Source organism: Amblyomma maculatum, chromosome 1 (assembly GCF_055883805.1).
Source record: "Amblyomma maculatum isolate TAMU_Amacu chromosome 1, ASM5588380v1, whole genome shotgun sequence".
Lineage (NCBI taxonomy): Eukaryota > Metazoa > Arthropoda > Arachnida > Ixodida > Ixodidae > Amblyomma > Amblyomma maculatum.
In genome coordinates, this window is record NC_139344.1 from 435105979 (window position 1) to 435120921 (window position 14943).

At 46.4% G+C, this 14943-nt stretch overlaps 1 long non-coding RNA gene across 1 annotated transcript; it reads right to left on the bottom strand.

Moving 5' to 3' along the window:
- Positions 1-6902: 6902 nt before the first annotated feature.
- Positions 6903-13219, bottom strand: LOC146209454 (uncharacterized). The gene is made up of 3 exons (XR_014706516.1): positions 13063-13219; positions 11563-11688; positions 6903-7078 (listed from the first exon to the last, which is right to left on the bottom strand). It is a non-coding gene; the product is annotated as an uncharacterized LOC146209454 (long non-coding RNA).
- Between the last annotated feature and the right edge of the window lie 1724 nt (positions 13220-14943).

Sequence of the window (14943 nt, forward strand, 5' to 3'; positions counted from 1 at the left end):
TGACTCACCCTCAGCGACAGCTGGCGGTTGCTTCGTCGAGGGCCGCAGTAGCTAGACAGTGACTCCTCCTCTCCCGCGTTCCCCTCTTCCCTCTCAGACAGCGGCGGCCCCTGCGTAGCTGGCTCGCATTTCATCTCTCCTCCTCGCTGCCACGCTCTATACCGCGGAGGCCTCGCGCTCTCCGTTTTGTGTGTGCTTGCTTCTTTCCCCTCCCCCTTTCAACTCCGTGCGCCTAAGTACTTGGTATCTCGTTCCTTTTCGGCGGCAGACATCGGAGTTCAGTGCGGCTGGCGGGCGGGCTGCATGTTGTGTATGCTGGTGTGTGTGCGTGTGCCAGCGCCTGTTCGCTATTAGCTGTGTGCATGTAACAAAAATGCGACAGCAAACCTACAAGAACTTCAGTCTGACCGTTGGCTCAGCGGAAATTACTGTGTACCACTGCGGGTGCAAGCTGCCTCCCCAGCCTTGGCAGCGAACCTGATGGTCGAATGAGCTTTTCGGGGATTCTGCGCTGGGTGGCCCGGCCAAATCTTCACCATTTTGTCGGATCGCACCCTCATCGTGCCGCCTCATCTTCACGCCCGATCACCAAAACCGTGAGCGTGATACTTCTCGTCGGGAACTAGCACTTGCCAGCCTCAGGATATTGTTCACTTTATTATTTTGATGGCAAATTAATTTTCCAATCAGTAAATTGGATAGTAATTGCCAGTATGTGATATTTTTCGTACATTTCGTTGCTATTTGTCTTTCGCTCTAGCAATTTTGACAAATTTCAGTGAGTGGATAGGGTCCTTCGTTGTTTATTATTATTATTATTACTAAGTAGCTTCATGCTTGATTTGGTTTAGGGGCAGAGTTGTCGCTGTCATGACAAATGCCATCGGACATGCTTTTTTTGTTTTCTCTCCTAATTTGAAAAGCAACCACGAGTTAGGCGCGTTCGCTCATTTTGCACTGCAGTCTCTGCTTAAGGTAACACCAGTACTTCCTGACAGCCTATATGTACTTTGCTGAGGTTTAGGTATTATCAGCTGTCCCAGCAGTGTGTGTTTTATCGCCCTACGGTTTAGCGGTACCTTTTCCGGGTGTCGACAAACCTTTAAATTTCATTTTAATAGTCTAGTTCGATTATTAGCCATTTATTTTAGTTAGCTTCGCAAGTAAACCAGCTCAAACTAAAAGCATTTACTGGTTAAAGCTCTGTGTGTAAAAGAGCAGAATGAAAATGTAATATCTAATTTAATAGGTATGTATTTCACTTTAGCTTCTCGTGTAGACATTATTCTGTTCAGATATCTCGTTAGTTTGTTATAGTATCGCGCGTAAATGAGTAGAATCTCAATATTTACTAACAGATAAGCATGTCTTTGACCCTCGGTATACACACGTAATTCAGAACCGTCTTTGAGCGATTCCATATAGGCAGGGAAAAAAGAAAACCTGTGGTTTCAAAGCTATTTTCCCGTAAGGTTTGAAATAAAAGGGGAAATTCAGGTTTTCCTTGGCAAACTTGATTGAGCGTGCATTTAGCTGGAATACTGAAATTGTTTTGTGTGTGTTGTAATAGTGTTATGTTGATATGCAGATATATAGATCTATAGTTCAAAACCTACCTGCCATGCGGGCTAGATCTTTAAATCAGGAATTGGGTAGATAAGGCATATCTGACCAGATAAGCCTTACCTGGTACTCAAAATCAGGAATTGGGCAGATCAGGCATATACAACCAGATATGCCTTATCTGGTACTCGAAATCAGGAATTGAGCAGATATGCTTTATCTGGCCCCAATCTGTCCTAATATACCATATCTGCCCAATTCCTGATATACCTGATCTGGATTTTTTTTATAAGTCCAGATATGGCATTTCCGTAAGGGAATGATCGGGAGATCAAGGACTGTTTTTATTCTCTTCCTGATGATTGCTTCAATGTTAGCCTTCTCGCAGTTGACAAGGTGTAAGTACGGCACTGCGTAGATGATCTTGCTGATGACAAACACATGTAAAAGACATAAGAGGTTTGCTTCCCTAATGCCCGACTTGCGATTTGCGATGCGTTTAATTAGACATACCATTTGTTGAGCGCAGCCTACTAGTTCCTTTATAGCTTCTCTGTGGCGACCGTTTTCTTGCAGCCACTTACTTAGGATTCTAGGATCAGCCACTAGATAGCAGATTGTTCAAAGAACGAACGAGAATCAAACTAAAGGCAGACGGAGTTCCCATCTCCACAGTGGACAAGATTAGGCTAAAGTGTTCATAGAAAAGGTTCTTTCTGTGAGAAGCTCAAAACGAGAGTTCAAATCTCGTGCATACCCTCTAATGGGAGGACTGCATTGGAAACGGATTTTGGTAAACAAAGACAGCCGTAGAGAGCGCCTCTTCAAAAGCAACAAATATTGTTGTTTGTATCTAGGACTACCTGAGAAACGAAAACAACCGAACTCCAGAATTGATATCACATAAATGAAACTCAGGAACAAAAGAGTACTTCTCCGCATACCGAATTTCTTGTGGCTAATTCTGATTAGGATCCCTAAAAGCTGGCTCGCTATTCAGGCAATTGCTGCTGATATGAGGCCACCGGTGTAACTGGGAGTGGTGTATTACACCCAGATATTTTTAGGACTCAGCCTGTCGGATCTCTGCACCGCAATACACAAGTGAGATATATAGAGGGTATGCCGGTAGGAATATAAATAATGGGCAATTTGGAAGTTAAGAATTAATTTTACCTTACCATCTAAACTTCAAGGACATTCAGCGTAGCTTTCAAATGAACACGTTTCGCTAAACGAAAACGGCAAGATGCCCGCACTCACGTACACCTATATAAGGATGGACAGGAATATCCCGTAATAATATAATAAATAAGTGTGGTTTAGTTCGTATTTAAACCTGGATTTACGCGAGAGCTACATCTTCGCGGCTACGCTTCTACATGGCTACAAAATTATAGGGGGCACTTTGGACCACTAAAGTGCGATGAGGCGAAAGCGGCTGTTAGACGGTGGTCAGCAGACCTCCCTTATGGAACCTCGGTCTCTCTGTTGTAGCGAAATCTCCATTGGAGGTGATGCAACGATTTCGGCGTGGCACCAATTTCCACCGTGGTTGCAACACTCTCACGGCCGCTGCCTGCGACCAGATCTTATATAATTATTTCGCCCTTGATGTCAGCGCACGTTAATGATCCGTGTGCTGTGCGATGTCAGCGCACGTTAAAGATCCCCAGGTGGTCGAAATTACTTCGGAGTCCTCCACTACGGCTCCTCTTTCTCTTTCCACTTTCTCTCCCACCTTCCTCCCTTCCCTTACGGCGCGGTTGAGGTGTCCACAGAAACCAAGTGAGACAGTTACCGCGCCTTTCCCTTCCTATAAATAAATCAGTTTTTTTCTCGCCCTTAAATCGCAGTTTTGCGCTTTACCCATGCTCAGATTAGAGATCAGAACAGAATTGTAGTTGTAGTGACGCGGTAATGCACATCATGCGGTAAAGTGCCTGTAAGGCGTTGTGTGGATTCACTTGTTGCAATTCACGTTACAACCAGTGCTGTAGGCGCGCCATTGTCAGCGTTGATGCCTTTCGGGGTCGAACAGAGTACGGCAGTAGACAGTGTTCGGATTGGAGCCCTAAGTATCCCTAGGTGGTGGAAATTACTCCGTACCCCTCCACTACGGCGCCTCTTTCTCTCTTTCAACTTTCACTCCCACCTTCCTCCCTTCCCTTGCGGCGCGGTTGAGGTGTCCACAGAAAACAAGTGAGATAGTTACCGCGCCTTTCACTTCCTATAAATCAAATCAATCACCCTTACGGCGCGGTCAGGTGTCGAAAGAAATAAATGTGACAGATACTGCGCCTTTTTCTTCCCGGGAACCAATTATTTTTTCGCCGTGTATAAGACTGATTGATTGATTTATAGGAAGGCAAAGGCGCGGTAACTGTCTCACTTGTTTTCTGTGGACACCTTAATGCGTCATAAGGGAAGGGATGAAGGTGGGAGTAAAAGTGGACAGAGAGAAAGAGGAGGCGCAGTGGAGAGCTACGGAGGAATTTCGACCACCTGGGGATCTTTAACGTGCGCTGACATCGGGAGCTGGGGCAGGTGGGTCACCGCCGCTTGCGGCGGGGGCTGGCCTGTCCCTAAATTTTTTATCTGTTGTAGGCCGTCATTGCACCCGCCACCGCTGTGGTGGTGGTGGACAACGGCCCTTGTTGCGGGGCGCATCTTTCCCTCTCCTTTTGTCTTGTCTATTAACGCGACAGCGTTAAGGAGCTCATGTCGCAGAAAAGCCGGTGTCATCGGCGTCGGCGGCGTTGGCCGTGGGCAATAAATCCCGGCATGCACTTCATAAATAAAAAGCAACTTCCAAGATTGGCTGGGTGGGAATCGAACCAGGTTGGTTTGGTTGGTTTGTTGGGTTTAATGTCCCAAAGCGACTCAGGTATGAGACGCCGTAGTGGAAGACTCCGGAAATTTCGACCACCTGGGGTTCTTTAACGTGCACTGACATAGCACAGCACACGGGCGCATTGCTTTTCGCCTCCAACGAAAAGCGACCGCCGAGGCCGGGAATCGATCCCGGGTTCTTGGGAACAGTAGTCGAGCGCTGTAATCACTTGGTGCCCGAATCAAACCAGGGTCTCCGGAGTGTGAGACGGAGACGCTACCACTCAGCCACGAGTTCGATGCTTGAAAGCGGTACAAAAGCGCTTCTAGTGAATGCGGTGTTGCCTTAGAAACGTGCCGTAGAACGTTATACTGCGGTGTATATCGGTAATTATGAGCACGTTATTTACAGAAGTCGCAGTTACACGAGTAGCGAAGTACGTTTCCGCTACATTTCTTCTGCGCTCTGCGCAAATGCAGAGCCATCTTGTGGCAAACACAGAAGAACCCCTCCTCGCAATGTGCGGCCCACCCCCGACACGTGGCGCGCCACTCGCCCCTGACGTTTCGCCGTGCACCCTCACGGGTTGTAGAATCAAGCGTCTTTCCTTTCTTTAGATCCCTATCTTCGCTCCCCCGCTTCTCCCCTTCGGGCCGCGTGGGTACCGGTGCGAGGATGCCTCAATACCCTTGCGTTTAATAAGTTTCCTCGCTCTCTCCACTTCCAACATCCAGCGTGCGTCAATCGAACAGTGGTGTTTAGGCGACGCGGCTCCTCTTTCCGCTCACAGCGCGATTGCTAGGTGCAGCGTCTGATGCCGGACGCCTCTGACGTGATCGCTGCGCCGTAGCGCTTCTGCTGGGAAAGCGTCCCCTGCGATGTGTGCCGAGCTGCTTCCGAGGAATTATGCTTCTGCGTGGTGCTCCCAAGCGAGATAGAGGACGATCCCATCAAGGCGTCAGCCCCATGATCGCGTCCGCCTTCATGGCGCGTCGCTACCCGGCTTTCTCCCTCCGAGACACCGAGTTCTTTGGTTCGTTCCGCTTGCTCAGGCGCACGTTTCGTTGCCGCGCCGAACGCTGCGTTGCTCGGCGCTCACCGCGTGATTCGTGAGTGCAAAGTCCGACGCGGGGCGCCTCATCAGTGATTGCTGCACCGTAGCGCATTGTCTTACACTCCTTGGCAGGTCGACGGGTGTTGTATTGCAGGGCCTTGCGGGCTCGCTCTTGAGACGCGTGTGATGGAAGCGGCGCCGTCTACCAGTGCCGGTAGCGCTGGGCTATGCGAACGAGGTGCAATAACGCTATCGCGTTATACTCTTGAAGGCGAAGCTTAAGCGTCCTCCAAATTTTTTTCTCTTCTGCCTGCACACGGCAGCGGAGCTGGTTCAGCTACAGAGCCAGTATCAGGCCCGTGCATTTTCTTTTCTTTCTTCCTACAGCCACAACAAAAACAACGCTGACATCGCAAAGCACACGGATGCCTCTTCGTTTCGCCTCCATCGAAACGCAGCCGCCGAGGTCGGGTTCGAACCCGGGTACTCCAGCACAGTATTCGGGTGCCTTACCACTGCATCACCCCGGCGGGGCAGCTGAGGCAGCTGAGCTGAGCAACCTCCGCTGCCTCGTGCGGACAGAAGAGAGAAAGTAGAGTGCGAGACCTCGTTCTCTGAGCGGTAGGGTCTTCTGATGAGTGTCACCTGGCGACAGATTGCACAAATATTGTAAAAATGAATAAGAGCGCATTTAAAGCCTGCCGTAACCATTGGTTCAGCGGCGCAATGGATTGACACTACTTACCTGAGCGCAAGCGGATAAAACCCAGACGGCCATAGACGTCCGACGGTCGACCGACGGACGTCCGTTCTCGGACCTTCGGACATCCGACGGAAGTCCGGTTATGTTCGATATACGTACAGCGGACGTCCGTCGGACTATCGTTCGTGGATCCGGATCGCGTCCCACGGACGTCCGACGGGCAGCCGGAGGCGGACATTCGGACGTTTCCCGGAACATGCTTGCAGGGCCCGCTATTAGTGTAAAAACTTGCCAATAACATTCGTGTAAAGCTCAGCAAGCATGTGCCATGGAAATTTCAGTCACATACTAGTGCTCAATGCCTTTGTCGCGAGAGTAAAGCAGACAATAGAATATGCAACAGGTTCAAGTTTCCTGTTGTCTGCTTTACTTTCACACACAAAGCACTGAACAGTAGTGTGCAAATAAAACTTCCATCAAAGAGGCACATATGCTAGCTGAGCTTTACACAAATGCACCATTCCTGAAAACATGCTAAGTGCATAGGCATACCAGCATGCAAGGTTGTAAAAAAAGCATTTTTTTTGCCTTTATTGCAAAAACTGCATGAATAAATAGTCTACACTAAAAAAAATATCGATGTTAAGGAATGGCATGGTAAAATGCAGGCCAACTGGAGTATTAAGAATCTACTTGAATAATTTTTTTAATTATCCTTGGTTGTGACAGCTCTTCCCTTGGGGAGGTGGTGGAGGAAAAGGTATTTATTGAAACCTAATATTTCGGAATTAGCGAGATGATCGAGTTCTGTGTGGGCGGCCTCCGCAGGCCGGGATTCCAGGAGCAGTTACTATCCTGTGCATTTGCTCGATCAGCTGTTGCTAGTCTTTCAGGCCTAAGATGGAAAGAGCAGGCTGGGCTCCTCCTGCAATAGAAGGGAAAATGAAATTCAAGTTATCTGTGCTGAACTTTGATTACACATCTCCAAGGGCAACTGCCAGTTTCTCTCAATTGCTTTTTCCAGATGGCACTGTACGCATGCATCTCCATTCAGAACTGTCACATACTATATAGAAAGGTCATATAACTGCAGCAAAACCCATGCAGAATAACAAAAGATACAAACGTAGTTTGACCAGAACCTGGCATTCAGTATTTTAATGTTTTTATGTCGTCTCTTTGAACATGCCACTCTGAACAAACATGGCATGTTATGCTTGCTGCTATGCGCCCTCAGCAATGCCCAAGACATGGAGTGCACATGCAGAGATATTAAGCATAAAGGATGCTGTATATGAACATAAAGCACAGCCAGAGCATTGCAGTATTACACAGGTACGCATTGGCGGCAGAAACCTGCATTTTGAGCGGTTTAACAGGCAGATTTCTAGTCATTGTTCCTGCTCTGAAAAGAAGTGATCAATAATAACATCATTTAAAATTGTTACCTTTTTGTTCTGTAAACTGCACATTTCGCTGGTTTCCATGTACCCTCTACTGAAGACATTCCCTGGGCGTGTCGGGGGTATATCGACATCAACATCTAGGCTACAAGCGTCTAGAAAGCGTCTCCTTAGAGCAGCTGCGACGAATTAACTTATCTGATAACATGCAAGCTGCTGCAGCAGAATAAAGATAGACATTTGACATGTGGCTAAAGCCCAATGTGGAAGCATAGCCCGCCGCAGTGATTGCGCAGTGTTCATGCTTCTACAAGAGTTAAAAATAAAGTTATTTGTTTACCCACAGCGCTATATGTGACATTACAATAGCAAGGCTTATAGTTACACAAAACACAAAAAGCTGATAACCACAAGCTCCTGATGTATTACCGGCAGCATGCAGCATGGATGTATGTCATGGATTTCTCAACTATGCACAACAAATTACAAAAAAAAATAATGGTATTTATAAATGCAGCCAGCTGTTCACAAGAAACACTGTAGCTTTTTTATGGGGAAGGTAGTGGGCGCCAAAGAAACTGCCCCTGTAAAGGCGCCTAATTTGCCCCTATGTAATATCGGGGACAAGCGTGTGGACTACACAAACTGCAATCAAAGCACATAACTTTCACATCGACCAGGGACCATACTTGTCGATGTGAAAGTTGAACGTTAGTTCTTTCATGTGTGCAAGAGAAATAAGGTCACAATTCGTTTACATCGCGATTCTAGTCCAAAATCTACAGACATACTGTCCAGACTTTCGCCCCCGCAGTATAAGTCACCACTTGGGTAAGAGATTAGTAAAAGAAGTGTATAAAAGACATTAGTGCTGTTGGACAGCCATAGCTATAAAAATGGCATCGACATTGGACTACTACCTTAAGGCAGGGCCTAGGGCATTACAAAAGCAAGAGTTAGTGTCCGCTGATACTCATTTGAACGAACAAAAAGAGGGGGGGGAAGAAATCTACCTCAATTACATGTTTTGAGTGACACCAAGCCGCAGTTAGTATTAAAGATATCACACAGTTTTGTGGAAAATTTGGGAGCGCTTTGCAGCTTTCTTACAGGATTGAACAAAAGAGCTCACCATCTTCAGAAAGGCACATTATATAGAAATGAAAATAGTGAATTTACTGCATCTGGCCACAACAACTTGCACACGGAGAGGAAGATGAACTGAAAATTTTATACATGAATGTACGTATTTACAACAGGTGAAACAATGACTATGATCTATGCCGAAGAGTAAAGAGATCAAAATCTAGCTCAGAACGAGTTCTCCAGGCCGCGGGGCCGTTTCATTAACTTCGGGACTTCGCCCACATTTCTTCTCCCCGATGACAACGAACTCACACATGACTGGCTAACAAACATTTTGGCATGTCTTTCCACTTTCATAAGTTCTTCACCCTCTCCCTAATACAAGCAATGCAAAAGGGACAACAAATTCGTTTCACAACAAACGGAATTTAGAGAATGGACCTCGAAATGATTGGCTCACTAGGTCACATGCCAAACTCTCTCCCCTAGGAAAAAAAAAAGAAAATAAATAATTAGAACCCATCAAAACGGTGTCCCACGTGCGCAACCATTGCCCAAAGCTTGCATCCTTGGCGGCTCCTTTTACAGGGTAATTATTGCAATTATTGGCGTCCGAGTCAGCACCATTGCGGACCACATCAGAAGAGCCAACCCACATCATACCGTCACTGTTACACACTTGCCCTTTTTCAACGCCGCTATCTCCCACCATTGTTAACATCCAGGGTTGGAATCCTCAACGAGACCCCACTCAGCGCGCCTGCACTGAATAATTGTCACTTTTATGGGCTCCCCAACAAGGAAGAGGGCCTTACACCCTTCAACCTGACAGTGTTTTTTCTTTGAACGATAAGCAGTTCTTCCAAAAGAGGTGCTCGTTTCAAAGCTGTGCTGCCTCCGGGTGATGGGTCCAGTCAGCGTACTAAGGATCCCTTAGTACGCTTAGTACTAAGGACCCCTTAGTTGTATACTGTTCGTAAAGCTCCTTAAATAAAAATGAGCCCCCTACATGAGACAGCAACGAGAACAAACTGCCTGTCCCCGCGTCTTCGAGTGCGACAGCAAAGTCCTCGGAAGAGGGGACTTCTTTCCTTCTCTGCCTACGTTTCCGTTAAGCACTGTAGCTGCTGTAGCTGCCTATCTGTGCGCGTCTCTCCGCCTCCTGTCCAAGGGCAAGTGGGAGACGGCCGCAGCTGGGCATTGAACAGGTGACCCAAAAAAGAGCAGACTAATAATGGTGCCTAGCATACCCACCGATCCCTTACAGAAATCATTAAAGAAATGAAAGCAACACATCAGATAACACTACAATGTTTCTAAGTACAAAGTCGACAACTCCAAGTCATATAAATATATGTACATCTCTGCACATTAACTAGACAGAAACAGTGCAGAGTAAACTAGTAATTCAGTGTCTAGCAACACTATTAAAAGGGGATAAAGGCCACGGGGGGCTATGATTATTAGTACCGTTTTGCCTTTAAACTACAATAATATACTTGTTGCAAGCTTAAAATCAAAGATTCACGCCTGTCCCACCCACAGCAATGGAACACACATCTGACTCAAGTCTGCAGAGAAAGAGCAAGCTAGACTATTGCAGATGCACCCTTGGTTATTTTTCTGGCATTTCTGAGGGTGAAGAATCTGACTTGTCAGTACCATGTATACGAATAAGAACCCTATGACAGTAAATGCATCAAATTTTCTGAAGTGGCTTTTCTTTGCTGACCACATATGAGGTGAGCTATAATTTATCCAACTTGGCCTAGGTTTATTCTATGAATAACAAAGCTATAGCAGGTACACAGTCGTCCACTCAGGCTGAACATGCGAGTGCGTGGCATCCACTTTTTGAGATGCCACTGCATCCATCGCAGCTGCACACCGTAGCGAAGAGGCAGACAGCGTGAAGTACCAGCCTCTAGTCCCTCTACCACCACTGGGGTCCCAAACTAGGGACCCCTTGTTTTTGTCAGGACAGGCCCCCTCAGGGTCAGCTAGTAACCTCCTGTATTTGTATCTGATGGCAATGTTTTCCACCACCACCCACAATACGCAGCTGCGCATCATAGCAGATGTGAAGCAACAGCTCCTGGTCCTTCTGTGCATAAGCCACTTTGCCTTGATGCATGCCTGCGCACCATAGTAAAGAGGCAGACGACATGACACAGCAGCTCATGGTACCTTTACACATGAGCCCCCCATTGTACTTCGATACGCACCATAGCAAATATACACACTACGCCACACAGCTGCTCCTGGTCCCTCTATGCATAAGCCATTTTGCCTCAATACGCACCTGCGTACCTGAGCGAAGAGGCAGACGTGAAGCTGCAGCTCCTGGACCCTACATGCACAAGCCACTTAGCATCAATGCACGGCTGTGCACTGTAGTAAAGAGGCGAAGGACGTTAAGCAGCAGCTCCTGGTCCCTCTACACATCAGCCATTTTGCCTCAATGCGCATCTGCACACCGTAACAAACAGCCAGATGTGACAAAGAAGCTCCTGGTTTCTCTACAAATAAACCACTTTGCCTCAATGCACGTCTGCACACCGGAGCAAAGAGGCAGATGACGTGAAGCTGGAGCGGCTGGTCCCTCTACGCACAAGCCACTTAGCCTTGATGCATGGCTGTGACGGATGCATTGCTATTTTGCAAACTGCATGCCACACATTCCCATTCAAGCTAAGAGTGGACGACTGTGTCCAATGACAAAAAGTAACATGGTGGACAATGTAAAAAGAATTTGCTGCATAAAGTTTGTTGAAACCAGTTCTACATCCTACATGTAAACAAGCTAAAATCTTAATGTCGAAGGGATGTCCTGTGTGTTTAAAATCATCACGCTCAAACAACTTCAACACTGACAATCATGATTCAATATTAATAATATAGATAATGATACAATACTCACTTTTAGCCATACCAAAGAAATGAGAATGCAAAGGGATGTTGCTGTTTTTCCCCCGTGGATGACAGTTTTCCATGTTCAAAGTGCTGCTTCCTGTTGGCCTACGAAATCGGCTACAGCAAATGGCATCTGAAAAATTTTTGGAAGCCTCATGCTAGTCTTCAACGAGAAAAGCATTGCCATACAGAAGCAGAACACAAATACTTTTACAATACATTAAAAGCACCAACTGCGGTGCTGTTTTTAGGATGAGTAGGTAGAGGTTTTGCTGTAGCAAGCCAAATGTTAGCCTTCAATAAGGAAAGCATTCCCATACAGAAACAGAACACAAAATCTTTTACAACACATTAAAAGCATCAATTGCACAAATGCTTGTAAGATGACCACGTACAGGTTTCTGCTATAGCCCGCATCATGTGACCAGCGGTTATCAGAAGCCTTGTATGTGAGCATGATGCCCTAGATTCAATTTATGGCTATCACTGTATTAACAAGCATGGGTTTAAAGCTACTTTAATATGATAATCTAAGAACATGGTAAGAGCTTTCAGTGCGACACATAAGCTCAGTATCATGCACTATAAGGTGCTGCATGGCTCTAGTGCAGCTTTGGCATTATCTCGCAGTCAATAATGCAGTGAAGTTCTGAGGAGCCTTTGAATATCTGTAAGGTCAAAGCAACAACAATTTTGTTTTCATCTCACTTTTGCTCAACTCTTTTTTTTTTTTTTTTTTTTTTGAGCCCGCGGCTTGCATGGCCTCCCAGTACGCCTGTTTTGCATAAAAGAAGGCGTTGCAGGCACCAGAGCTCACAGCCCAACTGTATCGCGGCGGCGGTATGTCAAATTCGTGCCAGAACAGCGCAGAACAACGGGTCAAGAAAAAGACAAGTGCTGACTTTTTTTTTTTTTCTCTCATCTCCTTGTGCGGTTGTTCTGCGCGGTTCGGTCCCACATGCATAACCAACATGCGCAAGGTGCTGTCCTAGTTTGTCAAAGCTGAAGGAGAGTACTAAACCTTTAGTTATTTAGTAGCTACAGCCGTTCCTTCTAGAAACTGTAGTTGCCGTAAAGCTCGAGAGAGAAAGATCAGCGGCTGTCCATTAAAAAAAAAAAAAAAAAAAAAACTCGCGACGTTTTCACAAGTGTAGGCATGTCGCACGATAGGCTCGAGGAGTGCAAAAGTTTTCTCGTATAGTTTTTACAACTCAGCACGTTGCGCATGGTTAACAAATTAACTCCTTTAAAGCTCGGGCAGGCACTCCTTTATCAGAGACAGAGAAGTTGCGCTGCTTACTGGCGCAGCGTCCAGTAATGCCGAAAAGATGGCCCTCAGACTTGAGGCTGCACTTTAGTTAGTCGGCGCGGAGCCATCCTGTCAGTCTCGCCTAAAACACTCGACCGTTCGGCTGCTGTACAGAGCTGTTTCCTTACGCAAAAGCTCACCACTATCGGTGCATCGAAAAGTTCAACTAAAGAAACAAAAGTTCGGTGAAATACTTACTTTGGAATCAGCGGGTGAACAAAGTGTGCCAGCCGCACCAAGCCACAGCAAAAACAATGCTAGCAGTGCATTACAGCCGTAGGTATTTGTAACTGCGCAGAAAACGCAGAACACGGAAACGTGAAGCCATCTTCCATGACTAAACTTCAACTTGTCAGGTGGATTGGATTGGCTCATTTCAGATTTTTTTGAGGATAGGTTCGGTTTCGTTCTTTCTGAGCTTGCAGCTTGCTGCGTCTATTCAGCCACTGATTAAAATTTCACCGAAGCATCATGATAGAAACATGTTTAATGGTCATTTAACTTTTAATCAAAAATTTTGGATGGAAGAATTCAACGATGAAACATGCGGAAAATAAAAAGAACTGTTTAATGGAAACGCTTTCTATCGCATCGATTCGCTCTGGCATCATATAATGCAGACTTGACGGCATTACTGATTTATACGCAGTTCAGACGAGCACGACGACTACAAACTATATCATAGCTGTGTAAAAGCAAATCCAGTGGCGGACGTACGGCGGCTGTCCGCTGGGCGAACGGATTCGACCATCCGCTTTCGTACGTACGCCGGAATTCCGGCGGACGTCCGAAATCGGCCGCCGAGTTGCGGCCGAGTTCGGTTGTCCGTCGGACGTCAGTGGCCGTCTGGGAACATCTGTACGAGCCCTGTAACTGCAACGTTATTCCATATTTTTCAATCGCAACGGTAAAATAAGCTACCAAGATATTTCAGATCGGCGCAAAAACCAGCGTGCACAAAGCCTCGAGGTGATGCCATGACAACAGTAACACAATTTATATCGCTCCACCTTAATCATATCCTGCCTTTAGTGAGTGTATGCTAACTTTATGTTGTGTTCAGAGACACCTCTCTAAAACAATCACCGTTTAACCCACTCCGAGGTAACCAGTGAGGAGAATAAATTTGCGGGACCCTACCGTTGAGAAGATGGAATTACGCAGGCATAGAATAAAATTGGTAGTGGTTTAGTTTGGTTAAGCCTGGTCATTGCGAAATCAATAACTAAGGCTACGCCTAGGTTCAGCTGGTGGTGTAGCTGGTTGTGTTGCTTGTGGTTATGCGTCTGGTTATGCAGTGATTCACTCTGGCCACGGCATATGGTTCAACTATTGTTTATTGCGGGGTGCTACCTGGTTATTCTATGTATAACTAGTAGCGAGGCAAGGGGTGCCGTGGCTGCAACGATATACTTGGTTGTGGGTGAGGTTAAGGCACAATGTACAACTGCCGCTCCGGCACCTGCTGCAACGGCATTCTTTACGCCTGCAGAAATGAAAGCATTCCTGGGGATTGCGTTGGTTCCATCTGCAGCTAGGCCACCTCCTATAGTATCCAATGTTGCACCCCCGGCGGTAGTTGCGATAGGAGCGGGAGTTAGGCCGCGGTTGGTAGCTACCGCCTCGTGAGTTGACAGCGCGAGTTGGGGGCCCTGTTTTTGCAGCAGATGGGATGACGATGGATGGATGGATGGATGGAATATAGGAGCGTCCCCTTTGAAATGGGGTGGTAGCAGTAGCTATCATGCTAATTTTTCTCCATATATCTTAATTATTGATTTAGAATTGTTAACTAAACCATCATTCTATTTATTAAATTTTGCTCCTACATTACTAACATTATGTCACTTCTCTGCTTTTAAGCCACCAATCTTCCAGCCGTTTTTTGCTAGTTTCCACCGCCGGTTTATTCACCCGGCCACTGTTATCTCTAAACCCCAGAGCTTCAGGAACAGTGATTGCGCCTGCATCAACTTCCGCATGGATACCATTGCATTCGAGTATAATATGGTCAATTGTTTCACTGGAGTTTCCACATACAGTACATGCGTCGTCTCCATTGTTAAACTTCTTTTTGTA